We start from the raw sequence: 26,523 nt of genomic DNA on the forward strand, positions 1-26,523 counted from the left end.
TACCAGTCCACCATTAACACCCAACCTACCCCTACACAGTGCTTCAAAAAACAAAAAAAAAACAAAAAAAACAAAAAACAACAACAAGCAAAATAAAAGGAAGCTCAGGCCATGCTGTGGAACTACGAACCAACCAACTCTTCCCCCCTAAATGTTATTACCCCAACCGCATGACTCCACAAGCATTCAGCACTGAAGCAGGCACAACTGCGCTCAGGTTACACTGGTACATGGCGATGGGAGATACCTCTGACCAGCTCAGAAGACTGTACACACAGGAGGGCTGTGGTATAATAAGAGAACACGGCTATACTGGCATGACTGTTTCCATTCTTAACTGAAAACATGGTGTCCCTTTGCAGTTACGTAGAAGATCCTTTGCTAACTACAAACTTCAAGCATGGCTGAAAATCTTTTCAGCTGCACACTCCAATGTTTATCATTCATCTTCCAGCTTTGGACTTCCAGTAGAATGTAAACAGAATGCTTAATGCTTCAGCAAATCAGCGTCCCAAGACAGCATGTCTTTCCAAACAGCATATGAATGCAGCAGACTCGTGATTGGCCAAAAAACAAAAACAAAGCTAACAGCGGTAGTAAACATCTGACTTATTTTCAGCAAAATTTTGTCAAATGTATACAGACACCAGGGGAAAAAATTCACATTATCCGTGTGGCTTTAGAAAGTCTGGGTGTACACTTTTGCAGGTAAAAAAAAGAAAGAAGAAGCTATCAAACAAAGCTGGCTGTACACACAGGAGGGGCAATGTGCTCTGAGTGAAGCACTAAAACTGCGAGTCTACACTTGTGTTGGGTTCAGTAGTCAGTGTGTACCTATGTTAAATTATTTATTTTTTCTAGTCATAGCCACAACTTTCCTGTTTACGTTACAGTTCTTGCCAACTTATCTTTTTTGCCAGCAACCACCAGGCTGACCAGCTGCTCTTCATAGACTCTCATTTTGCAGTTGGACCGACCCTAAAGACTCAGTGTTTCCCAGCCACTGTGCCGCAGCACATAGGTGTGCCGTCAGAAATGATCAGGTGTGCCGCGGAAGATCATATGGTTCCACCTGATTAGTACTCTAATAGTGCTAATAATACACTAGTTAACAATACATTAGCATAATAGCTTGCATGCTATATTTTCAGAGAGGAATTTGTTTTTCTTGATGTATATTCCCCTGAAACAGCTCACTGCATCAAATCCTGCAGGTTATAGAGGGGAAACATCTTCTGTAAGATCCAGTGTTGTTCACGGCTGCTTCAAGCAGAATCTGGCATTTATTAGCCTCAGTAACATTACCCCTGTTGAACTGGTCTTCTTTCTGACCAAAAACAAATGACCATCGATTGGCCAAATGCTGCCTAACCAAAATCCACTTGGCGGCAGTAAAGCGGCTGCAAACCTGAACAGACCATAAGTAGTGCTGAAAGAGTAATACATGTTTCAGGAATACACTGCAATAAAACAAAAGCCATCAGAGTTGGGTGAAGGTCGTCTTTCGATCTATAACATATAACTGAGTCAAGGCATTTATGAAGGACAAACCATTTGATGTGATCTTTAAGCAAAAAGGAGGTGCCTTAATCTAAGATTTGAATTGCAGTTTTGGAATGATTTCACAGTCATGATTCATATCGATCAGCAGTAGAAAAATGGTGTGTAATTAATAACTAGGGTTACTTAAAGGGTTGGGACTTAAATTTTATGTGGGGGGAGGGAAAGCCAAAGTGTGAGACAAAGCCACAGACAGCAGGGACAGAGAGGAATGAATGGCAGGACGGAGCTGCAAGATGCGTTTCCAAAGAAGGAAAAGTAAGTCTGCAGAGTCAAACAGTAACACGCTCACATAAAGAGCGCAGAGGATAGAGATTGATGGTCAATTCTAAGAGGGCTGAGGCAGGTCTGGATACTGATGGCCGACTGTGAGCAGGCCAATATAAACATGCCCCCGAGGAAAGGTAGGTGTGCGTGACAGAGAGGAAGAAAGAGCACGAGGAACCGAAGAATAACAACAAAAAGGCCGTGTGGAAAGACTGGAAAGAGGAAAGACTTGAGAAAAAGCTGAATTTTCTCACAAACACTTCAAACATGAAGATAATACCTGCAGGAATAATTTGCTACTTTCAAGGCAAGGCAAGGCAAGTTTATTTGTATAGCACAATTCAACAACAAGGTGATTCAAAGTGCTTTACAGAGACATTAGAAACAAAAACAAATAAAAAGCATGATTTAAAATTGATTAAAACAAGCAAACAAACAAACTAACTAATTACCGTAACAAACAAACAAACAAAACAGTATATAAAATCAAAACAGATAAAACCAGAACAGTAGATAAAATCAGTAGTTAAAATGTTAGTTTTGAAATTTAAGCTTAAAAGTGTGGATTTGGTGTTTTATTCAAATGCAGCTGAGAACAGGTGAGTCTTCAACCTGGATTTAAATAAACTGAGTGTTTCAGCTGATCTGAGGCTTTCTGGGAGTTTGTTCCAGATATAAGGAGCATAAAAGCTGAATGCAGCTTCTCCGTGTCTGGTTCTGACTCTGGGAACTGATAGAACTGATAAAAGACCGGATCCAGATGACCTGAGGGATCTGGAAGGTTCATACTGGGTCAGGGGGTCACTGATGTATTTTGGTCCTAAACCATTCAGAGCTTTATAGACCAGCATCAGAACTTTAAAGTCTATCCTCTGACGGACAGGCAGCCAGTGTAAAGACCTCAGAGCTGGACTGATGTGGTCCACTTTTTTGGTCTTAGTGAGGACTCGAGCAGCAGAGTTCTGAATGAGCTGTAGTTGTCTGACTGATTTTTTAGGTAGACCTGTAAAGATGCTGTTACAGTAATCAAGCCTACTAAAGATGAATGCATGGACTAGTTTTTCCAGGTCCTGTTGAGACATCAGATCTTTTATCCTTGATATATTCTTGAGGTGATAGTAAGCTGACTTTGTTATTGTCTTAATGTGTTTTTCTAAGTTTAGGTCTGCATCCATCACTACACCCAAATTTCTCGCCTGGTTTGTGGTTTTTAGGTGTATAGATTGAAGTTCTCTGGTGACCTGTAATCGTTTTTCTTTGGCGCCAAAGACTATTACTTCAGTTTTGTCTTTGTTTAGCTGGAGAAAATTGTGGCACAACCAGTCATTAATTTCCTCAATGCATTTACCAAGAGCCTGTACAGGGCCTCGGTCTCCTGGTGACATTGTGATATATATTTGTGTGTCATCTGCATAGCTGTGGTAGTTTATTTTGTTGTTCTTTATAATCTGTGCCAGTGGGAGCATGTAAATGTTAAACAGAAGGGGTCCCAAGATGGAACCTTGGGGAACTCCACATGTGATACTTGTCTGCTCAGATGTGAAGTTACCTATTGATACAAAGTATTTCCTGTTTTCTAAGTATGTTTTGAACCAGTTTAGTACAGTTCCTGAAAGACCTGCCCAGTTCTCCAGTCGTTTGAGTAATATGTTGTGGTCAACTGTATCAAATGCTGCACTGAGATCCAGTAAAACTAAGACTGACATTTTTCCACTGTCTGTGTTCAGACATATGTCATTAAACACTTTGGTCAGAGCGGTTTCAGTGCTGTGGTTCTGTCTAAAACCTGACTGGAAGGCATCATAGCAGTTATTCTGTTTTAAGAAGTAATTGAGCTGTTGAGAAACTGCTTTTTCAATGATCTTACTTAAAAGTGGGAGATTTGAGATCGGCCTGTAGCTGTTCATTTGTGTCTTGTCAAGATTGTCCTTTTTCAGTATAGGTTTAATTACAGCAGTTTTTAGTGGTTCTGGAAACACACCTGACATTAAAGAAAGGTTGACGATCTGTAACAGGTCTGACTCTAAAGTCTTTGAGACCTTTTTGAAAAAACTTGTTGGCAGGACATCTAAACAGCAGGAGGAGGAGTTCAGTTGACCTAAGATGTCCTCCAGGTCTTTGCTGTTAATAGGGTCAAACTGTTTCATGGTGTTTAAACAGTTTTTTGGTGGACACAGTACATATCCTGGATCTGCTGTTGATGTACCAATTGCTTGTCTAATCTTTTGGATTTTTTCTGTGAAGAATTTGGCAAAGCCATTGCAGGCCATGGTTGAATGAAGTTCAGCTGCCACTGACACAGGAGGGTTTGTTAGCCTGTCAACTGTAGAAAATAAGACCCGAGCATTATGACTGTTTATAGTGATGATGTCAGAGAAGTAGGACCTTCTTGCACTCCTCAGTTGTAAATTATAATTGTGAAGTTTCTCTTTATAGATGTCATAGTGAACCTGGAGGTTTGTTTTTCTCCATCTGCGCTCAGCTTTCCTACACTCTCTTTTTTCATTTTTCACTAGTGTGGAGTTTCTCCATGGAGACTTTTTCCTTCCAGAGATAACCTTCACCTTAATGGGAGCACTTGTATCCATTTCAATAAACTTTGAGTTGACATTAAAAACCACAATTATAACTAAAACAAGCAGTTTTCCGTATTTAATTTAATTCTAAAGTGTCTATAAAATGGTCAACAGCAGTTAAACTCAAAATTCATGTCTTTAACCTTTCAAAAATCAAAAATTCAAAAATAAACCATCCAGAACACAGAAATCAACGAAGTGCAGAAAATGGCACCAGTGTCACATTCTTCAGTTTCCACACCAGAGGGAAGATTTTAGTTAAAATGGATGAATCTTAAAAAAAAAAATCTTAGTAAAAATACTTATTACAATATATTTTCTACTTAAACTATTTTCTATACTCAAAAATCTTTATTGACATCAGCTGGGTGAGTACTCTGAGTTAAGTTTTGAGCTCATACCATAGATCAGGGGTGTCAAACTCAAATACACAGTGGGCCAAAATTCAAAACTGGAACAAAGTTGCGGGCTAACGTTAATATTTATTGAAAAAAAAAAAATCTTCCTCTAGATATAAGAATGAATCTTTTCTTATGGACTCAAACAAGTTTTGCTGAAAAACTGAATATGGAACAAGCAAAGCTTGATACTAAACAATATATATATTAGCTGTTTAATACCAGTAGGCCAGCTCTAATAGTAATTTGGTATGGCTTTGCGGGCCAAATATAATTAGGCTGCGGGCCAAATTTGGTCCGTGGGCCAGAGTTTGACACCTATGCCACAGATGCTTATGCTCTGAAGCTACATAATCCAGCTTCAGTGAACGTATCATCTAAACCATCTTAAGGGAATCCATCTGTAAAGCTCAGGAAGAAATAATTAGGAGCAACGTAGTGCCATCTTTCAATTCAATTTTATTTATATAGCACCAAATCACAACAACAGTCGCCTCAAGGCGCTTTAAACTTCCCTTCACCTCTCAGGATTTCCCTGTAAATGCTCAAATAGAACCAGGGGCCATTTAAGTCCAGTTCAGTCAGTCAGCGGCTCTTTATGCTCACATTAGGAACATTATTTATCAGGCTAAAGGTTTTTGGGTGGTTAGGCGAGCATTCCCATTAAATATCAGTAAACTATTCATTTCACAAGCCTCAACTTGCTAGCATGTTGTTTCTTTCCTTTCTCATTATTATTATTAAAAGAGCCATTTATGATACGTGAGTAGTTCAACAACTTTTTCCTCAATCACCTCTGTTTTCCCTTCGTATTTAAACCTGTAAACCAGATCATCAAGATTTCCTGATTGGGGGCGGGGGCACAGGATCGTAGGTCACCCTATTTACAGAGTCAGGGCTTGGACCAATAGCACGAATCCTTTGAGACCTCTTCAGCTGTCAAATGCTAAGCTCCCCCGAGGCTCTTAATTCCATAGATACATTGATTATCACAGGGAAGCTACGACATACAATAGGCTTTGAGGGGTATATGCTTTAGGAGCAAATCCAAAGATAAAAAAATCTGTTTTTCTTTTCTTAAAAAAGATAAAAATTTAACCAATATGTTCTGGTCACCTGTTTGATAATGCTGATGAATAATAGTGGAGACAATATTAAACATCTTCTTAGAATAAATGTTTGTAATAAACATGCTGAAATAAATTAATAAAAGTAGGGCTAAATCACCCTTTAACTGTAAGTTTCCAGTGACTTTAGGATGTAAATATGGCTAACATCCCTATATTTTAGTTACATGTCATGAGCCATACCCCTGAGGTTTACTAAGGTTTAAGATAAGATGTTTATATATTCTGGTTTGGGAAAAACAGAGGGGTGATTATGCGCTAGTAACTCTAGAGTATTTACTAGTGTAGCATTGGTGGTGTGCTATGAGTGAGATGTCAGTATTATTAGCATCAACCTTTATAGGCATGCTGCACTCGCTGGGAGATAGGGTTCAAAATTGTGGCCAGAAAAAGAAAGGTGGTCTCAGAAGAGCAGTAGGGATGGACTAGAAGAGAAGGACGAAAAAGGAGAGTTGTAATGAATAAAAATCAGAGAAAAAAAAGAGAAACACTGAAGTGAAGGAGGGAAAGAAAAGATCTATTTGAAAAGAAATCTGGAGAGGGCAATCCAGACATTGCATGGTGGAGAAAGAAGCAGCATGTATTCTTGTGACTTGTGAATATCAAGTCAGCAGTTGGCTCCCAACTCAATCCATATAAAAAAAAAAATTCAAACAGAGGAGCTGTTCATGTCCGGAAGAACACACACAAGCATTAGACCAAAATAGAGGGATGTGCTTTGAGGGCACTTGATTTGAGTGTGTGTTGCTTGAGATGCTGCTTAGCTCAGGAGTCAACAAAGGGGTGTGATAAACTGATAAAAAAAACTACTATTCACATGATTCATGAACACCTGGATGGGAGGTATATCCTAAAAGTCTTTGTTTCAATGAAAGGTTTTAAAAAATAAATAAATAAATATATCTGATGAGAAGGTTAACTTTATTCAGATGAGTGATTCAAGAACTATAAACACAGTCATGTGTCTAGAGTCCAAAAGACACCTGTACAGCTCAAAAAGCCTCCTGTCATTAACAGCCAGCTGCTGGTTGTTGTTTTTTTTTTTTGGGTTTTTTTTGCCCTATTGAAAAGTGACTCATGTATTCAATCGTTATATCACCAAAAAACACCAAACACCTTCTAGTTCCAGCTTCTCAGATGTGATGATTTGCTGGTTCTCTTTCTTGCTTGGAGTTCAGTATTGTGTGTTGGGTTGAATAGGATGACATCAGATGATTGATTTGTGGCAGCAGTTTCCTTCCCTGAACAGTACAATCGATCAATTGTACCTAACTTGAAGAGCTATCAAAGAGCATTCTAAATATTGGCTTTAACCACTCAGGTTGGTCTTATTTCAGTCAATCAGTTGATTATTTAATTGTTAGAATAAACAGTAAAAGTAAAAGTCAGTTAAACTGAGAGTAAAAAACCAAAATATAATTTTGTCTAACAATTAACATAATTTATTGAATTGTTTTCATCTAATAAAAGTGCTGCTAATTAAGTCTAAACACATTCATCATTACTGTCAGATTGCCTGTTTAGTCCACACTCTGCCTTAAAAATATTTTTTTCCTTTCATGTGTTATATTTCAAACATTTGCCATTATTTAGGTTATCTGTCTTCATGAGAGTATTTTGTTCTGATGGATTGTCCTGTTTATTTTCTAAAATGTAGCCATGTAACTACCTTTGGCTCATTTTAATTACAGTCCTTATGCATAAGTAGAAGATGATCATAGATACATAATACTGTATAGTATAGCTCGCATCATACACATTGGGTGTTGGCAGGGGGATATCATACCATCCAAAAGCTCTCCAGTCTGTTTGTGTGTGTGCATTTGTCACCAGGGGGTGTGGATAGTCCCTCGGGATGAACTGACCCTGGGGAGGATGGAAAATGTCTGCAGCACCATCTGTCGCGCGCACGCGGACACACACACACACACACACACACACACACACACACACAACCAATTAAGTAATCTTCACTTCAACTGTTTTCTCTCAAATTATCTATCAGTGAGCTGATTTGGGTGTCACATTTAAACCAGAGGACCCTAACCTCATGTATTAAACCTAGGTTATGTTAGCAAGACGGAACCAGTAACTCAATGCAAAACAAGCAAACTAAAGATAAAATTCAATGGCCAGTCTCTGGGCCTGTTTGATTAGGGCTTTGGCAATCAGTTTCACAGCAACTGCCAACAACCTCTATCCTCCACAAGCAGTCGAAGAATTGACACCTTTCCCTTCTGGTGGTTGCAGATGGCCTTTAAGTAGTCTGTAGGCCTGTGTCAGTGAGGCTTTATACTAAAATGAGGAAGTTACAACGAATGTTTGAATGTGTATCTTGCCTGCATTCACACTGTGGAAATGTAAACATTTTGGATGTGAATTGTGGCATTAGGTGCATCTAAAATGTCTCAATAAACTGTACATCACATTCATTTTTGAGGTTAATAGCCAACTGTTTCCAGAGGACCAAGGCAATGCAGGGGGTAAAAAGAAAAAGAAAAGAAAAATAAACTTTAGAAACTCAACTAATTCATTCTACTTGGGATATGGTTACCAGGTCCCCACTATGGACCCAGGCCTGGGGAGGGAGATCGAGGGAGATCTTCAGCTGGTAGCTGGTCTTAAGTCATGGAGCCTGACCAGGCACAGAATAAAGAGGTGGGTGGTGAGCCCATAGGAGGGCAGGCTCATGCCATATGGATTGGGTGCAGTGTGTGTCTATCAACGGTTGGGACAGAGGGTCTGCCGGTCAGCTGCTAAAGCTGGCTATTGGGACATGGGACATTATCTCTCTGGTGGGGAAGGAGCCCGAGTTGCTGTGTTTGAGGGTTAATAGATGCTGGCTAGATATAATTCGGGCTCACCTTACCACATGGTTCGAGCTCTGGAACTAGTGTCCCGGAGATGGGTTGCACCCTGTTCTGGTGTTTGCCTCTAGCATCTGCAGTGTGGACACTGTACTGGTCTGATGGGGTAAAGAGGGAGATGAGAGTAAAAGCAGTCTAAGCCCCTAACCTAACCTAAGGTAATGAGAATAAGATCGCAGATTCAAGCAGTGGAACTGAGCTATCTCCAAAGGGTGACTGGAATCAGCCTAAGAGATAGGTTGAGAAGGAGTCCTTCAAAATGACTGAACTCCCAAATGAGAGTAAAGGTGCTACTACTCCGCATCGAAAGGAGCTAGCTGAGGTAGTTTGGGCATCTAATAAGAGTGCTTCCTGGTTAAACCATGTAAGTCAGGTGGGGAGGGGGAGGTCTGAGCCTCTCGGTTATCGGTAAAGGACGGATGGATGGATGGATGTCATATAGTGGATTCATGGCCCAGCTATTATTTCTGCAAAATATTTCATATTTTAAAACTGTTGCTTAATAACTTCTTCATACATGCTAAAAATGTAAGGAATATGTAGGTTCAAAGAGCTGCGAGGGGTATCCCTAACATTTTAAATCAAATGTAAACACTACATATGAATCCCAATCAGCACACAGAATGATGAAGTGTGGTGGTTTACTGTAACACTGAATTAGAAAGCTATCCTCACAGTGAGTGAGAAAGAGCATCTGACACTTGATGACCCACAGTCACGAAGGATTTATCTTTGCTGCAGGGATCAATATGTGCAAAAGGATTAGATCTGACATAGAAGAACAGATGACTGTTGCACGCTGCAGGAGATATGGTGGACCCATAAACAGGGGAGATGGAGGATGTACAGTATAAATTAGAATAAGATAAAAGAGAGGAAAGGAAACTCAGAGGTCAAAAGAGAGGCAAACAGAATGTTTAAAAAAAGTAACTATCAGAGAGAATGTGAGAGATGTGTGCATTAAAGGAGAGAAAGAAAGGGAGGATAAAAGGGAAAGATGATAACAGGTGAGAACCAACAAAGCAGATGTTAGCGGTCACCTATGCTGTGTTCACACGCAGCTATGACCCCACTATGAGCTGACAGTTCAAAGCTTCGGAGAACTTGAACAGCATCATGTTGTCAACCAACAAAAACTCAACCAAAACACAGATCATCCTGCATTTCAAGGTATGGCAAAGATTCAACATTGTGTATGAGTTTCAGACTCAAATGAGTTTTTCTCTCTTTTTTCTCATGAACTGATGATGTGTGACTCAGTGTTTGGGTTAAAAACAAACAAAAAAGAAAAGCCCAGTATGTTTTCAAAAGACCAAAATGAGTATTTATGGGTTAATTGCCTGGACTAGAATTAAAGTTACTTCTCACAAAACAAGAGCAGTTATGGTTTTACATTAAACAAATTAAAAACAAAAAGTTTTTTGCCATTTTTTCATTTCTTTGTTTTTGACTTTCTTTGGTTATGTATATTTCTTATTTTCTGTGCACTACATGTTACTGTCACCTGTCCCTGAAACTGGTAAAAATGACCAGATCAGCAGATCAGCTGTATCCTACCTCACAGCTGGTAACATTGCTGTAAGTTAGGAAATTTCCCCTGTTTCATGCCATTCTGTGCATGAAATGTGTAGCTGCACTAAATATTTTAAGACTTATGCAGCATGTATAGCCTTGGCATTGGCTGATTATTTGCTCCAACATGAGAAGCCAATTAAAGTTTGATGAGGATGTACAAGCTTGACCTAATTTAAAAGAAACCCAGGATGATTTCCACCAAACAGTGAGTGGCAAGCACAGTATTAATTGTTCCAATGCATATGTAACAGTATGCTAAATAATAATTATATTAAAATGAAATGAAAGCTGAAAGCACAGCCAAATATATCATGATGTGCGTGGCATCACATCTGAAGGCTATTTAACTTGACTGTTGTCAGTGGGAGCAATTCAAAAATCCATCACTCATTTATCTTTCCATCAGTGCTGTTAGCAGAGGCATAGCACTGACTGTACACTGACATCAGTGAGGAACCAGGCCACTCTTACATAACCAATCCAGCAGAGGAGAGATAACACCAGCAGTTACAGAACTAAAATGATTGGCTCCTGGCTTCCACCCCCTACATTTTGTATTGTGATGCAGCTTTAGAGGTCAGATGCACATGTGTCATAACCCAACAACTGCAGGCAGAATTATCCATATTATGCACCCCAGTGTTTCGTTGTATCATCTTATCTTCAGGAACCATCACAAAACAGAACCACACTGATATATCAATTACAAACTGGTACTGCTACATGCATTATCAATGCATGGTATAATGTTCTGCAATTCATGATAACCGCTTATTTTAAAAGTTAAAATGTAGAAAAACAAAACAATAAATAATCCAGACATTTTCTTCAGCTTATCTGTAGGTTGCGAGGGAAGCCCTGACCTCTGTCTTGTCAGCCACCTCCTCCAGCTTATCTGGTGAAAAACTGAAGTTCCCAGGCTATACACAGCTCGAACACCTTACCCAGCATGCGACATAGCTGGCTCCTTTCAATGTGGAGAAGTAGTTGCTCTACTTTGAGCCCCTCTCGAATGTCTGAACTCAATGCTAAGGATTGAGTGCTCATTCACCCTTTAGAGAAAGCTAATTTCCGCTACTTGTTTCTGTGATCTTGTTCTCTTTTCATTCAAATTACATGATGTCTAAGTTCCTGCTTCTAAATTTAGATAAAATTGAGGGTATTGTACTCTGCCTTTAAAGTTTTAGAAATATGGTATCTAACCAGATGCTTACTGTGGATGGCATTACCCTTGACCTCCAGTAACACTGTGAGGAACCTTGGAGTCATTTTTGACCAGGATATGTCCTTTAATGCGGATATTAAAAAATATGTAAGACTGCTTTCTTCCATCAATGCAATATCTCTAAAATTAGAAACATCCTGTCTCACAGTGATGCTGAAAAACTAGTTCATGCATTTATTACTTCTAGGCTGGACTACTACAATTCATTATCAGGATGCCCTAAAAACTCTGAAAAGCCTTCAGCTGATCTAAAATATATCGACAGGCACTAGAAAGAGAGCACATATTCCTCCCATACTGGCTTCTCTTCTATGGATCCCTTTAAATCCAAAATCGAATTTAAAATCTTTCTCACCACATACAAGGAACACCCCAAAAAAGCACTTCGACCTCAAACTGCTGGCTCATTTGTGGTTCCTAGAGTTTCTGAAGGTAGAATGAGAGGCAGAGTTTAGTTAGACTGCAATAGGTCTAGGATGCTGGGGTGTCAAACCCTAATGCTAATGCTAAGATTGTGGCCAGTAAGCTCAAACAAACTATAGCTTACTTAAAAAAAATACACTAGATATGAAACATAGGCACCGAGACCATTATTTAGACTTTAAAAAGAAGCATATATAGCTGAGTAGCATCAAACCAGAGCATAAGGTGGTGCAAAGTCAAGCTGTGTCTTCACATTAAGTAGCTACATCACTATATAGTTAATAACCAATGACTTTACCATTTTCCTTTTTCAATATATCACAATAGACAAACTAGAAATTAAATCAAATATGTCAAACCTGCAAAACAAATTTCCTTCAGGGAGTATTACAGCTCTTCCAACTCATTTCAAAAACATGACTCTTAAATCGCTTCACTATGAACTTGGCACATTTTGTAAACGAGAACACTCATGCGTCTTTATGTGCTACTATGTAGACTAAAGGCTGATGGAGGCCTATAGCAGTGATGTTTCACACTCTGTGGCAGCTTCGTCATATCCGCTGACAAAAAAAAAAAGGAACCTAACCTAAAAAATATTTTTTCAGCAAATCCCTTCATCTCTTCAATTTTTCCATGTCTCTCAAAATTAAATCCGAACAGCATAACCAAAGAAAAAAAATCAAAGTCAAAGGAAAAGTCTAGAAAAAAAGACTTCCAGGCTTCACAACAACACACCCACACAACCCTACACATTTGGAGCCGATTAGCTTGTCAGTCACTTATATGTAAATACTGTTTTTAAATAATGTGATGTGAGGCAGGGAAAAAAAACTCCAGACATAACATACTGAAGAAATGCTTCAGAGAACGCCCACAAACATACATTTTTACTAAATCGTGCGCACACACACACACACACACACACACACACACACACCACACCAACACACACACACACACACACACACACACACACACACACACACACACACACACAAATCACTTGCGGCTGTGTTTAAGGGTTCAGCTACGCAGTAAAGTCAGCTCCTTACATGCTATTTTTATCCTCAATGCCACAGGAAACCAACACAGGGCTGCTGCTTGATTAAACCTTATAGTCCCTGTGGGCAGGAGCACAACAGCTCCGCCTCCCCCCAACATGTGATAGGGCCGCAAGTGTGTCTATTACTTACTGTCTGTATGTCTGTGTAAATGTTAGTTTTTTGGGAGAAGTCAGGTGCATGTGTATCTATTTTTCTGATAAAGTATGTGTCAGCACATATCCAGCTGATGAAAGGAAATCTTTCAAGCAAATACACATAGATAAACACACAACTCTAAATTGCAAAAAAGACACTTAGCATGCATGCACACTTAAAGAAAGCGATGTAGATGATACACTCCTCAGACTAAATCAAAAACAATTGGAGACAAATGATCACAAACACATACACAGACACACATTTCTCAACACATAGAAGCACTCAAAACATACTAAATGTGTGTATTATCACCAGTTTTGGCAAGCAAGTCAGGATGAAAAAGCACCGAACACAAGCCAAAGGGCTTGTGTCCAACAGCTCCTCTGATAACACACATCAGTTGAAAATCACAGAGCTCAGCAACCCTGAACACTTGACCACGCACACACACGCACGCACACGCACGCACGCACGCACGCACGCACACGCACGCACGCACACGCACGCACACACAGTAATGCTGTCCAATCACAAATTATGTCAAATGCAGATGAAAAAAATGCTGCAGGCATTGAGTCAAATTGTGAAAAGGCAATAGAAGACCATAAAGGCAATTTCACTCAAAAAAAGAAGAATAAAAGGGAGATACAGTGGCTACCTAAGAAAACACATCCACAACCAAATGCTTTTTATAGGAGACTTTGTTTTTCTTATCGTAACATCAATCAGGCTAAGTGGTCACACAAAGCCGGTTATCGACTAAGATAACCCAGGGTTCCCCCTTTGTGGTCACAATAAAGGGGTGGAGCTGGCAGCATTTAACGAATCACGGTTATGGATCAGTGTACTGGCAGTAGAGCAGCTGATTTTACTAAGGAAGAAAAAAATATTATGGGAAAAATATGAAGGCAAACACATAATACAAGCAACACAGACACTGCAGACAAAGCAAAGTGTTGTATGAACGCATGGGTGCTTTAAACTTGAAGTAACACTTGAAGAGACTCAATATTTTTTGGGAGTAAAGCAAAAAAAGAAAGAAATTGTACGCTCGAATATCACAACTCTATTAAGACATGAGAAAATCTGATGCATTATAATCGATTATAATCGAGCAGCATTATTTCATTAGGCTAAATTAGTTTAAGTTTTAAAATACATTTCTTGTTTTTCTTCTTGACAGTATTTAATGGTCTGAAATTAAAGCATAAATATTAACTCATTCACTGCCAGCCATTTTCAAATCAGGTAACTGCCATTGACGTCTATAGACGTCAATGGCAGTGAATGAGTTAAAATGTAATTCAAACATGGTCTATGTGAAAATATAAGATCAAATGATGTCTCACTTCAGAACCAAAAGGCTTATAGATCAATAAAATTGTTTTAATTTGCGGCCAGCAGCAGGAAAAAAAAAAAAAATCAATAGTTGAGTTTAACAATTTATATTTATTACTGATGCTGATCAAGGACAAAAAAAAAGACTTTAGACACAATTAAAAACACTTTAGACTCTCCTGCTATCTGTGCACAGATGTCAGAGGGATCTTCCAGGAATTGTAATGCATTTTCTACAGAACTGATTAGTAGACTGTTTCATACCCGCTGATGGCTAATCTCGAACATAACCTGCTCCAAAGCAGGACAGGACAGTTTGCTTGGGTCCAAAAACTAATCACCATTTTGTCATCATCACCATGATGAAAATGTCAGCGTAAGTGAGTGCCAGGGTTCGTGTGGGTGTTTGTGTTGTTGTTTTTTTCCTGACAACATGGATGAGTCAGAGAATTTACATTGCCATGCACCAACTATGCGTGTGGCCCAGGTGTAAAGAGGACTTCTAATAAAAATAAAACGGGACTGACTACTTGGCTGTAGTGTCTCCAGCTGTCCATGTCTAATACAATACAAATACATATAAGCAAGGCACAGAAAACCCAGGGTTAACCTTTAGGTTATCTACATAAGACAAAATCCTCCACAGGCGTCTGAGAAACAAGTTTGTTTCAAACTACCACTTATTACGCACATTATTTCTTTCTCATGATTTGTTTTAGTCTACAACATTTTCCTGGCTGACAATTTAACTTGGCAACAACTTTATCAGGTACGCTTTAAAGGAATCTATTATGGTCATAAAGGGATGGACATGATCAGTAACAACACTCAAGTAGACTGTGACATTGATAGTTTACTTTTCTTCAAAAGACAAAACAACATTTAAAAAAAAAAAAAAAAAAAAAAAAGATCCAGAGAGAAAGAGGGGAGAAAAAAATTCTCTTTCGTGAATTATTTTTCTTATTTAAACTACTAATTCAATAGGATAACAATGTACAAAAACACAGATCTCAACAACTTCTTCAAAGAGTTCACCACAATAAGAAAATAGTGAGAATATTTATTTTCATTTGTGTCATTTATGAGTCTACTTCTAATAAAAACACAATGGCTGTGACCCTCACAAACACTCAGTCACATGTAAAGTTAGTGATGTAGGAAATTAACTCAGTCAAGTGATGAACATTGAAGGACAAAGTCTAACAAAAGTTCAAATGTCAAAAAAAGCTAAGATTCTGTCTCACAGCTGAGTAAGAGAAAGGCAGAAAAAAGGCCGAGAGCTCTCCCTTCCATCTCCATCTATAGGCAGTGATTTGTCTGGAGCGGCGGTTGAGAGATCCTGATGATGTTCCCAGTGACAAAGTGCCCCGAGCAGACAACAACTCCACACACTTGTTCTGAGTTGGTCTGCCTGTATAATCCCTCTTATGAGAACTGACAGGGTATGTGGCAGCATTTTACATTTCAGCCTTTTTCTTTGTTGTTTTATTCAGTGATATGCAAAGAAAAAAAATGCAGGCGGGAATTCAGGCCATTGGCTATTGCTGAGTTCAATGCTGAGGTTAAACAAATATCATCAGATCCAAAAATATTTCGACAGTGAGAGTGTTTTGGTTTTGCACTAAGAATGTCACCAAAATTCTGAAATCACAACTGTACTGTTTGTCATTTGGGTACCACACACAGTATTATATGTACCACAGCTGCATATACTGACAGAGGCAGCACACGCCTTCAAGTATGCTAAACCATCTTTGCATGCTAAAGAAGAAGAAGAATGTTACTTATATTACATTTGAAATATTCAAATGTTTTTAACAAATGAAATAATCAATAAAACATAATGACGATATAAGACGATATCTGTTCTTCCCCTTTTATTGGAAATCCTGTTCGCTGAGTCAGTGAGTCTCAGCTGAGGCGGCCTACAGTGCTGCCAACTTAGCGACTTTGTCGCTATATTTAGCGAGTTTTCAGACCCTTATAGCGACTTTTTTTCTCTTCTAAAAAGCAACAAGCGACAGATCTGGAGACTTTTTCTGGTGTTATTGGAGACATATTTATGACAACTTTTTGACGTGAAAGCGCGTATGGCTCTTACTCTCAACAAGCAGCAGCGCTTTGGCACGGTGCACCTCACCCGTGCCAAAGCGCTCACAGGTGGAGGATAGTCCTCCCCCCGCTGCTATCAGGGAAGGAGATGTTCACACCTGTGCGTCCAAACCGCAAATGAATCGCGCATGAGCGAAGCCGCTGCTCCCGCACCGACTGTAACGCAGTCAGTTTTTCTTTTACTGTAATGCTGTTTTGTGGATCACAAGGTTTAAAACTACTAATACACACACACACACACACACACACACACACACACTCACTTTTGCCGGTCCAAGCCCGGGTAAAGGAGCAGGGTTGGAATTGTGACATTAAAAAACAATAATTGCTAAAATAAATTTAATTTGTAGTTCTAAATAAACTCTAAATGCATTTAGGACGTTTTTTTACTCACTTTATGTCTCTTTCACGATGTTATTTCTCTCTCCAACAACGTAGGTTACAATTACATTAGCATGACCTATTATGCAAATTAGGCGATGACATCATTTAGCGACTTCTAGCGATTTTTGGGACAGCCAATAGCGATTTTCCTTACTGAGGAGTTGGCAACACTGGCGGCCTAAACTCACCAACTCAAGTCAGTGTGGAAAAAAAAAAATACAACCCAAAAAACCCAAAGCCTTTAGTCAAGAAGAAACGTGAAAATATGGTGTACATATATGGACCTGCAGAAAAATAATTAGAATCACTAACTATTTTTGTGCAGGTTTTCTACCTCCAGACAGTCGAGGGTTTGTAATCCTGCGCTTCTTCTCTGTCTGCACCTTCAAACCTCCAATAATAAAGCCTGCGGTCAAGGTTGAGCCTATGAGGTTGGCTTCTGAGTGAAAACAGCCCCCTTTGTGTTGGCCTCCACTTCCAAATGAGGGTTTTTTGTTTTGTTTTTTTTGGAAGTTGAAGTTTCTTCAGGTTGGTTGGTTGGAACAGATTACCTTTTACTGTTTTCTGCAGGTGCTCTTTAAAGTGGAAGTTTCAGTGTTTAAGAGGTAGAAAAAAGAAACACAGAAAAAAAGTTTTTCACTCTTAGACAAGGTGAAAAAGAAAAAGAAACATTTGACATGCTTAGTTAAGATGAAGAGAACACAGGTACTTTCATATGTAATAGCTAAATACAGTTTTGCAATGATCAACAATTATTTGCTTTGACTATCACAAGATTTTGAGAATGCTGTGGAACTGTATTTAATTCCAAAATTTGTATTAATGAATTTATTATTCCTGTCCATCCTCAGTTGTTTACTATGTACACACATCATACAGTCTATAAATTCTGGCAATACTTAACCTTCATAACCTTTGCATACAGTTGTGGTCAGACGTTTGCATGTACTCATGGGCATAAATGTCATACATTTGGGGTTTTTAATGATTTCTTTTTGTTTGTTTTGGGGGGTTTCAGGAGGGAATGATTGTATAGCATGCATATTTACTGGGTGTATTATACAAGATTTTGTGGCAGACGTTTGAATTCATTTTAGATTTTCTCTAAATACATAACACACATAAATTATACAGAGAAGAGGAAATTAGTTATGATATTCAGTTACAACCTAGGAACCGCCAAAGCTCAAGCCTGCTAACTGGAAACTGCTGGAACACCAGCAGGCTAAAATATAAAGAAAAAAAATCATAACAAGATCATAACAATGTATCAGTTTGTGGCACAAACAACCAACATGACCGGTCCACTGGTTATAATGTCTTGTGTGTAATTTTATATATTCTGCAAGTCCATGTGATATAAATGTTTTATTCACCCTGACGAAAAACCTTATAAAACAGTTTTAAGAATAATTTTGTTCAATCAATTTAAATGTACATTGAAAGACATCTAGTAAATAGCTGCTATAATACAATGACTCCTATTTCTAGGCTAAGTAATTAATCTTTAAAATATCACAACAAGGCAATAAACCTTTTTTTTTTTTTTTTAAACAAAACATCACGTTTTTCAATGGACAAAAACAAAAAGAATACATAAAAAAAAAAACTTACTGTTACAGTTTTTTTCTGAGACAGCTGAAAATATTTTACCATTTAACAAATGATCCTGGATGAGACGTTAAGAATAAGACCTTTCAAAACACATAACTGTATCTCTAGAAATCTCTCTGAACATTCTCATTCCTTGTAACCTATAATATTTCCATTTTGCCCCATCAAGAATAACTTCAGCAGTCTTTTTTATTTGCATTGTTTTTCGATTAAGCTAACACAATCTGAAGTGTTTAGAAAAAGAAGTAGGTTGTTCATAATGACATATTCCAGAATGGAAACTGTATACACTCCATCCTGACCTGGCACGTGGCTGGTTGGAGAGGTGAGAACTGGCAAAACAGAGAGCCAGTGCCACAGCGTCAGGGCCAGAGCAGCAGGTAAGCCCTCTAATTTGTTAGAGTCATACCGAGATGAGCTGGCACTCTGTAAAACAGTTATTCTCAGCCCCTTGCCATTAAAGCCCTGGAGTCTGCTGGTTTTCATTCCAACAAACCACCACAGTGTCCAATTTTGCTGATTAGCAAGTCTTTATCCAGGGAGAAAGAACTAATTAGTGCAATGAGGCTGGATGGAAGAACAAGTCTGCATCCAATCAGGTTTCATTGGCACTGGGATAAGAACCACTGCCTTAAGGAAGTGGCGCACCGAGATTTGTCCTACTGTACAAAACTGTTATATTTCACCTAAAAAGAGTAGACATTATCTTGTTTTACCACATTTTATTATAACTGAATATTTTCCTGGAATGCATTTTAGTGATGTCAATAAATTTATATAAAAAAAAAAAAAAAAAAAAAAAAAAAAAAAGATTTCTAATTAGATTCAAAAACACTGACTGAGATTATCCTTTGAGGACATTTAATGTTGACATATGCTGTGAACCACATTCTTGCAACTGAGACATTTAAGTTCAAATTTAAATAAGTTTAAATCATTTTTAAAACCTACTGAAATTCTACATTTCTATGAGACATTAATTAAGCCGTTAATCTTCAGATTACACCGCCACAAACGTAGTTCCTCTTTTGGTCTTCACAGTAACTGAAACTGGCCTATTTAAACATGACGAGTGACCGACTACTCTGAGTAAATCTTTCAGGAAACCAGAGAGTTTCCAGTGCCACAGAGCTGGTCCCTTGCCTACAGAAATTCACATAATTTCTATTGATTTACTTTAAGAAAGCAACAACAACAACAACAAAAAAAAAGCTCTGTATTGATAACTCAATGAATTTATTTATTTATTTATTTTTTACCAGATCTATGATTGCGATGAGTTAGGCCACAAATTTATCATCTGCACCAACAGATTGTGTGATCAGCTGTCACCAGTTTCAAATGTCAGATACAAACCGCCTTGAGAGGAGAACACACACACACACACACACACACACACACACACACACACACACACACACACACACACACACACACACACACACACACACACACACACACACACACACCTTGTTTTCTGCTGATCTGACCAGAAATTGCTGTCAAGGATGAGAACAGAGCTGCCAGTGTTACTCAGGAACTTGACATCTAACAAAGAGGTAACTGTGCTGAAGCAGACCCACCCCCCAAAAGCACTTTCTTCACCCACATCAGTCATGACCTTCAGCCCCCTCCCATGGCAAAGTACTCAAGTTCACCCCAAACAAGATGACACCATGTAGGAATTGAAGATGAAGGGAGGGCGGTGGGGTTTTAGGGCTGTTGTCTTCGTGAGCACTGACAAAAACGCAGATGGAGTGCTGCAGTAGCTGCTGAATGCTGGTAAATTTAATTGCTTTGCTACAATACATTACTGTGAAGCCAACGGGAGACAGTAAGCTGGGCTGGAGGGAGACACGATCGATTAATGGCTGAAGAATTGAAGGAGGTAGAAACCCTTATTCCCACACTGAGTCAATTCAAACTTCAAGCACTTGGCAACATTACAGCAAACATGCATGCTTTTAAAGGTGCAGTTTTCCAACATTTATTTGCTTTTAATAATGTGCATGCTTTTAACCATGTTACATGCTCGGTTTTAGTTGAATATATTTTGGTATTACAACCAGTAATTTGGGAATTAATTTAACAAATGTTGTGAACATTCACTATGATGTCAAATTCTTTGTTCGTCTGCCTTCACGTGCATAAGAACTTGTGACATCCCATTCTTAATTAATAGGGTTTCATATGTCACCAGTCAACTCTTTGCAACAGCTTCAACTCTTACGGGAAGGCTTTCCTCCAGCTTTCCCTGGTTTCATTGAGTCGTAGTCAACATTGCCTTACAGGCCAAAGGTCCACAGTGCAAGACCCGTAGGAAACATAAAGCCTTGGAGGGCCACAAGCTAGTATACTCCTTGTCCTGGATTCAAGCATGGATAAATGGGAGGAAGGGTTTTCTTTGAACAGTGGCTGGGTTCTGCCTTAGCGATAAGGTGAGGAGCTCATCATTCGAGAGGGACTCTAAGTACAGTTGCTGCGCTTCTGCAACGAAAGGAGCCACTTGAGGTTGTTCAGACATCTGAGTAGGATGCAGAAGGAGGCCCAGGGGCAGGGGGGGGGGGGGGAGTCTGGGCTTCTCTGCTGAGACTGGTGCCCCCACGACCCGAGCCCAGAAAACTGGCAGGAAATGGAGGGATGGTATCTGATGTAAAAATTTAGGAATAACAATTATAGCTGTATAACTCTGACCTGATGACAACTGGAAGTTAAAATTAATCACCGTCCAAGTCAAGAGATTTCATGGCATCATGTGTGGAGAAAGAATCAACGAAGTCTGTTGGCTTTTTTGGACTTGATCAGCCACCATCACTGTCTTGAGGCAGCTTGTATGGTTAAAAAAAACTTCACATAATTGGTGCAGTCTCTCCAACATCCTGTGATAAATTGGCACTGGCCCACAATCCCACACCATCGACATCTTGGTCTGAACAGCGATCCATTTTGTAATGACTCAGAGGCGTTCTTTGACATTTAGATTAGAGCGTCTCTTCCGCTCACAGCCTCTCACACACCTCCTCCCTGTTTCGCACATGTTGAGACTCAGCCGCCATCTTTCTGTCACCATCTCGCACAGTAGCTCGAAGAATCCAATTCTTGGCAAAATCCCTCTGACACACATACAGTACATTCACCTAAAGTGTTAGACTCTACCCACCCTGCCAGCCCTGAGTGGGCTCTCTCTGCAGCAGGTAGGTGTTTCAGCATTTAGCTATAGGGCACTTAAGCAGGGATGAGTCTGAGTATTTGAACCTGTGAGATAAAAGTTGCCCAGTTAAAGATCTTCCACAGAACTCTCTTCCAGTTTGTGTCTATTTTAATCAGCTACCTGAAGCACTTTAAACATAACAGCACCATTACAAAGTGATCGCTTCAAAGAACAGAGGAATAAAAAAGTGAAGTGGAAATGACTGGAGAAAAACACCAATTTTTAAAAATGACTGACACAAAAAAAGCAATGGTTTTTCTCCTTTATTTGGGATGTCAAGTGTAACTGCGCTTCCCTTCACCACTAAGATGTTCCCTTTATATGACTTTGATTTGTGGACTTGTGGAAAATTAGTAGTAGCAACACTGAAGTCTTGAGAAGCCTCTTTTCTCTAGTTTGTTTCACCACATGATTTTAAGAGTCACGTTTTTTAACATATTAATAATTTATGCTTACTTGCTAAATAGTTTTAAGAGAGAGCATTCAGTTTCTGATTAATTTGCATTATTTAAGGGTATTTTAGTTGATATTTGGGTAAATAAAAATATGAAACTGAATTCATTATGAAAGCCACCCAGTAATAATGGACTTAAATTGGGAAAAGGCTTAAAGAAAAGGTTGGTTCCTCTACTGTTTTACTTTAAGTTATTTAAGAAAAAACAAATTATCTGACTAGCAGGCAAAAATTAGTCAGTCTGTTATTTATAGCAATTTTATTTGAAAACAATGTTAAGCCGCAGAAAAGCTGCTTAAAAAAAAAAAAAAAAAAAAAAAAAAAAAATCAATTAGACACCTGCGCTTGCAACTCGTTTAACTTTGAGCTTAATGTGTGCTAATAATCACATTCAGAAAGCACTTTGGCTACATTAAACCTCCTTCAGAGTGTCACAACAAACATACTGTAAATGTCATAGCCAATGTTATTTTGCAGACTGCATTAATTACTCTTTTTCCCCCCTTTCTTTTTTCCTGGTATGTTCTTGTTGAGCTGCTGTTACAACTGGAAGACTCCCACACTCCTCTCTGTTGCTGCTGGCAACGTCAGCAGCATCAGCAAGAAGCAGGTCAACTGGCTGGACAAAAGATAAATATTGTTTCATATGTAGAGATTAAAAGAAGGAAAAAGCATAAGACTGAAAACATTCTTTTAAATCTCCTGCTTTTTTTTTTAAGCAATCCCCTCTATTTGTCTCTCCCTCTTCTTCCCTCCCTCTCTCTCTCTCTATGGTAACTTGAAGTCGACCACTCACAGCTGCTGCTCTCATTCTGCTCCAGCTGAACACCCACACTCTATTAAATGGTGTGTGTCAGAGACACACATACACTTCAACAGGGACTGTGTGTGTTTGAATGAAAGCAAAATTTTAACCTACTGTATGTGAGACCAGAAAAAAAAGAGAAAAAGTCCACTTACTATAGAAAGACTTATGCATATCAATTTTGCTCTTACAGCTTCTTGTTTCCGTTGTTATACCATCGCCTTCACTTAACTTCGGACTTCGCTGTAATTTCATTTAAATTCTAGTGTTTGACACAATCATAGCAAAGTGAAAAAGTGTGCTTGAGTTAAGCAATACAAAGAGGTTTACTGTGAAACATTCAAGCTTCAGCTCAGAAAAGAGTTTTTTTTCTTTTTGAGCTGTAACTCTAATGTTTATTCTCATGATTAAAGACTTTTGTGGGTCTTCAAAATGCCAAGAAAAAGAGCGGAAAATGTGCCATAAAATTTCCAAACGCCCAGGTTTACAACTTTGGTGGTATTTTGCTGCAAGCCCTGACAATAAAATGTCACTGGTACTATATGAAGGGGGCTTGTTATGCTTTTTTTCCCCCTTCTTCAGTTCATCTTCTGTCTAAACCAAGCTGTTTTACCCCATCACCTTTAAAAACAATTTTATGAGCTACTACTTTGGGCTGAATGAGGACTAGTGTGTGCCTGTATCCATCGGCGGAGTGGAGGGGTGGCTTACTGGGCTTAAGCCCGGGTCTTTTGGAGTGTAATTTGTTTCATAGTTAGTTGCCTGACTGACAACTGTATAAAACAAAAAATTACACACAATATTCGAAGCACATAGCACGCAGTCGTAAATTCCCCCAAATTGTGGTACGATCCGAGCTCACGCACTAGGCGACTGAGCACAGCACTTACGCATGTGAGCGAGGGGAGAGAAGCTGCTGCCTGCGAGTTTGCTGTAGGAGAAGCGCAGCCAGGCAGACAGAGGAGAGCTTAAGTTTGACCAGGTACCAAAGAAAATGATTGGTGCTGTACAAATAATGTAAATATGATGGTGTATCACAAAAGATTGATATCAAACTGATCACTTGACCCATATTACGTCAAGCTACAGTTGTAGCCACAGCTGCCCTGGGGCAGACTGACAGTAGAAAACTCTACAAGTAAGCATGCACATACGTTCACCTGCCACTTTATTAGTTGCACCTTGCTTGTATTGAGTTTGATCCCTTTTTGCTTTTAGAACTGCCTTAATTCTTCATTGCATATCAACAGGATTCTGGAAACATTCCTTAGAGATTTTTGTCCACATTGACATGACTGCATCACACTGTCCACAGCATATCAACGATGTGAATCTCCCCTCCCACCACATCTCAGAGAGGTCCTGTCATCATGATTCAAGAACTGAGTTTGAGATTATTTTAGCGGTGCAGCATGGCACACAAATTAATCCATTTGTTTGTTTTGCAGAACCAAGAGTCCAAAACCCAAAGATATTTAATGAAATAACATTTGTCAAAAAAGGAAGGTTTCCCATTGATTGTCCCATTTTAAGTTTCCCAATCAACTCCCTGGTAGACAAAGTTGCGACCCACCCCCCCCCAAAAAAAATCTGGTTTTTGTAGCTCAAACCATAAAGTCCGTTGTGAAGACAACTTATCAAACGCTGTTGATAAGTTTTGTTCTAATAATGCTTTCATACAGGCATGAAATAGTGCCCTAAAAAACATTTTTTAAAAGAACAAAGTACAAAGATGAGAATCAGAATGTGACAATGTGAAGATAAGCTATACTGAATTACAGAGGTAAAATCAAGAAACAGGATTTTATTTCTACAGACACCAACGCAGCAAAAACTGTGGGATCATCAAGACAGAGCAACTGATTCTTGCTTAACTTGTGGATGTGCCACATATTACATACATCCACCAATTTAACTGTATATACATACATACATACTAGTGCTGTCAGCGTTAATCTCTTTAAAATGATGTTAACGTCATAACCGCATTAACGCGGCAAATCTCCGTTAGCGAGTTAACGCGGATCGCCCTGTGCGTGGGGCTGGATGGCGCTAACGCATTAACAAGCTAACCGCACTAACGCGTTGACGCGGTACACCCCCACGCACGGGCCAAAGTATAATATGTCTACACTAACCAAAGAGAAAATGGTCATTTCTGAGATTGAAAATTGGCATCATTATTGTGTCAGCTTCTTTATAAACAGGGAGATAGAAATGAATGACATGCTAATGGAGTTGCAGCATGTGCACAGGTTTCCCCGCCCTTACCTTCCGGCTGTTTTTGTCACGAAATCAAGGAAAAAGGGCACCCAAGCAGCCCACCCTGACTAAATGACACAGCACACATCTGAAAATCTAACCATCCAGAGAAAAGCTGACTTGCCAGCATGGGGTGATTTCTTCACATATCCTTCCTCCACCCTTATAAGCTTTGCAAATCAGCAGTGACAGTAAAGCTGCAGGGTTTCCTGTATTAAAAACTGAATTCAGTTACTGTTCACTTTCAAAATGGAAGGAAAGATGATTATGAAAATCAAGCATTAGACTGACAAAACTTTCAAATGAAAAAAAACCCCATTGATTTTACTTTCTCAAATGGGAAGTGATATTCTACATCTTTGTACATCAAACTTCTTTCAGCAGATAAAGAACACAGTCTAGAGATTACACCACAGACTTGGTAAACTGAAATATTGCCACTTCCTCGCTGACAGCACAAATATCAAAATAAACTGTCATTCCACATTTCCAGTGGCAGGAACCAGGCTGAAGCTGTAGGTTTGATTCCCAACCAGGGTTTAAATATATGCACTCTTAGTGCTGTGAGGCACTCTCCATAAAAGCAGTCTATCTTATAAATTTATGTAAAGAAAGAATGGAGAAAAAAAAAAAAAAAGACTAAAGGGTGAAATATAGGCCCACATAAGCAGCAAGAGGAGGGATATACGGGAGGGAGGGAGAGGATTACGAGAGGAAGATGGTTGCTATGACCTACTTCCACAGCAATTCACAGCAAAGAGTTTTACCGATTAACGGGGCCACACATAGCACAGACATGCTAATGTGCAAATATTAAACAACCAATTTATAGAAGAGCACTAGGGATGGGTTGATATAAAATTATGGTTCCATTTTCTGAACCACCAGATAACAACATTTTTTTAAAAATTAAATATATGTTGGTTTTTTTTGGTAATTTTGCTTCAATAAATCCTTTATACAGGGTCGGATAATACAAGTAGAGGTTACTGTTATTTGTGTTTGCATCAGCAGCTCTTGTTGTTTCCAGTATTTTGTCACGTGATGATATATATATATATATATATATATATATATATATATATATATATATTTTTTTTTTTTTTTTCATTCATTCTGT

At 38.9% G+C, this 26,523-nt stretch overlaps 1 protein-coding gene across 2 annotated transcripts in view; it reads right to left on the bottom strand.

Annotated features, from left to right (window-relative positions):
* Positions 1-26,523, bottom strand: part of cttnbp2 (cortactin binding protein 2) — a 96,502-nt gene that overhangs the window by 44,259 nt on the left and 25,720 nt on the right. The gene's annotated exons all lie outside the window — the stretch shown is intronic.

The sequence above is a fragment of the Simochromis diagramma genome, unplaced genomic scaffold, assembly GCF_900408965.1.
Source record: "Simochromis diagramma unplaced genomic scaffold, fSimDia1.1 OVJJ01000293.1, whole genome shotgun sequence".
In the NCBI taxonomy this organism is placed as follows: domain Eukaryota; kingdom Metazoa; phylum Chordata; class Actinopteri; order Cichliformes; family Cichlidae; genus Simochromis; species Simochromis diagramma.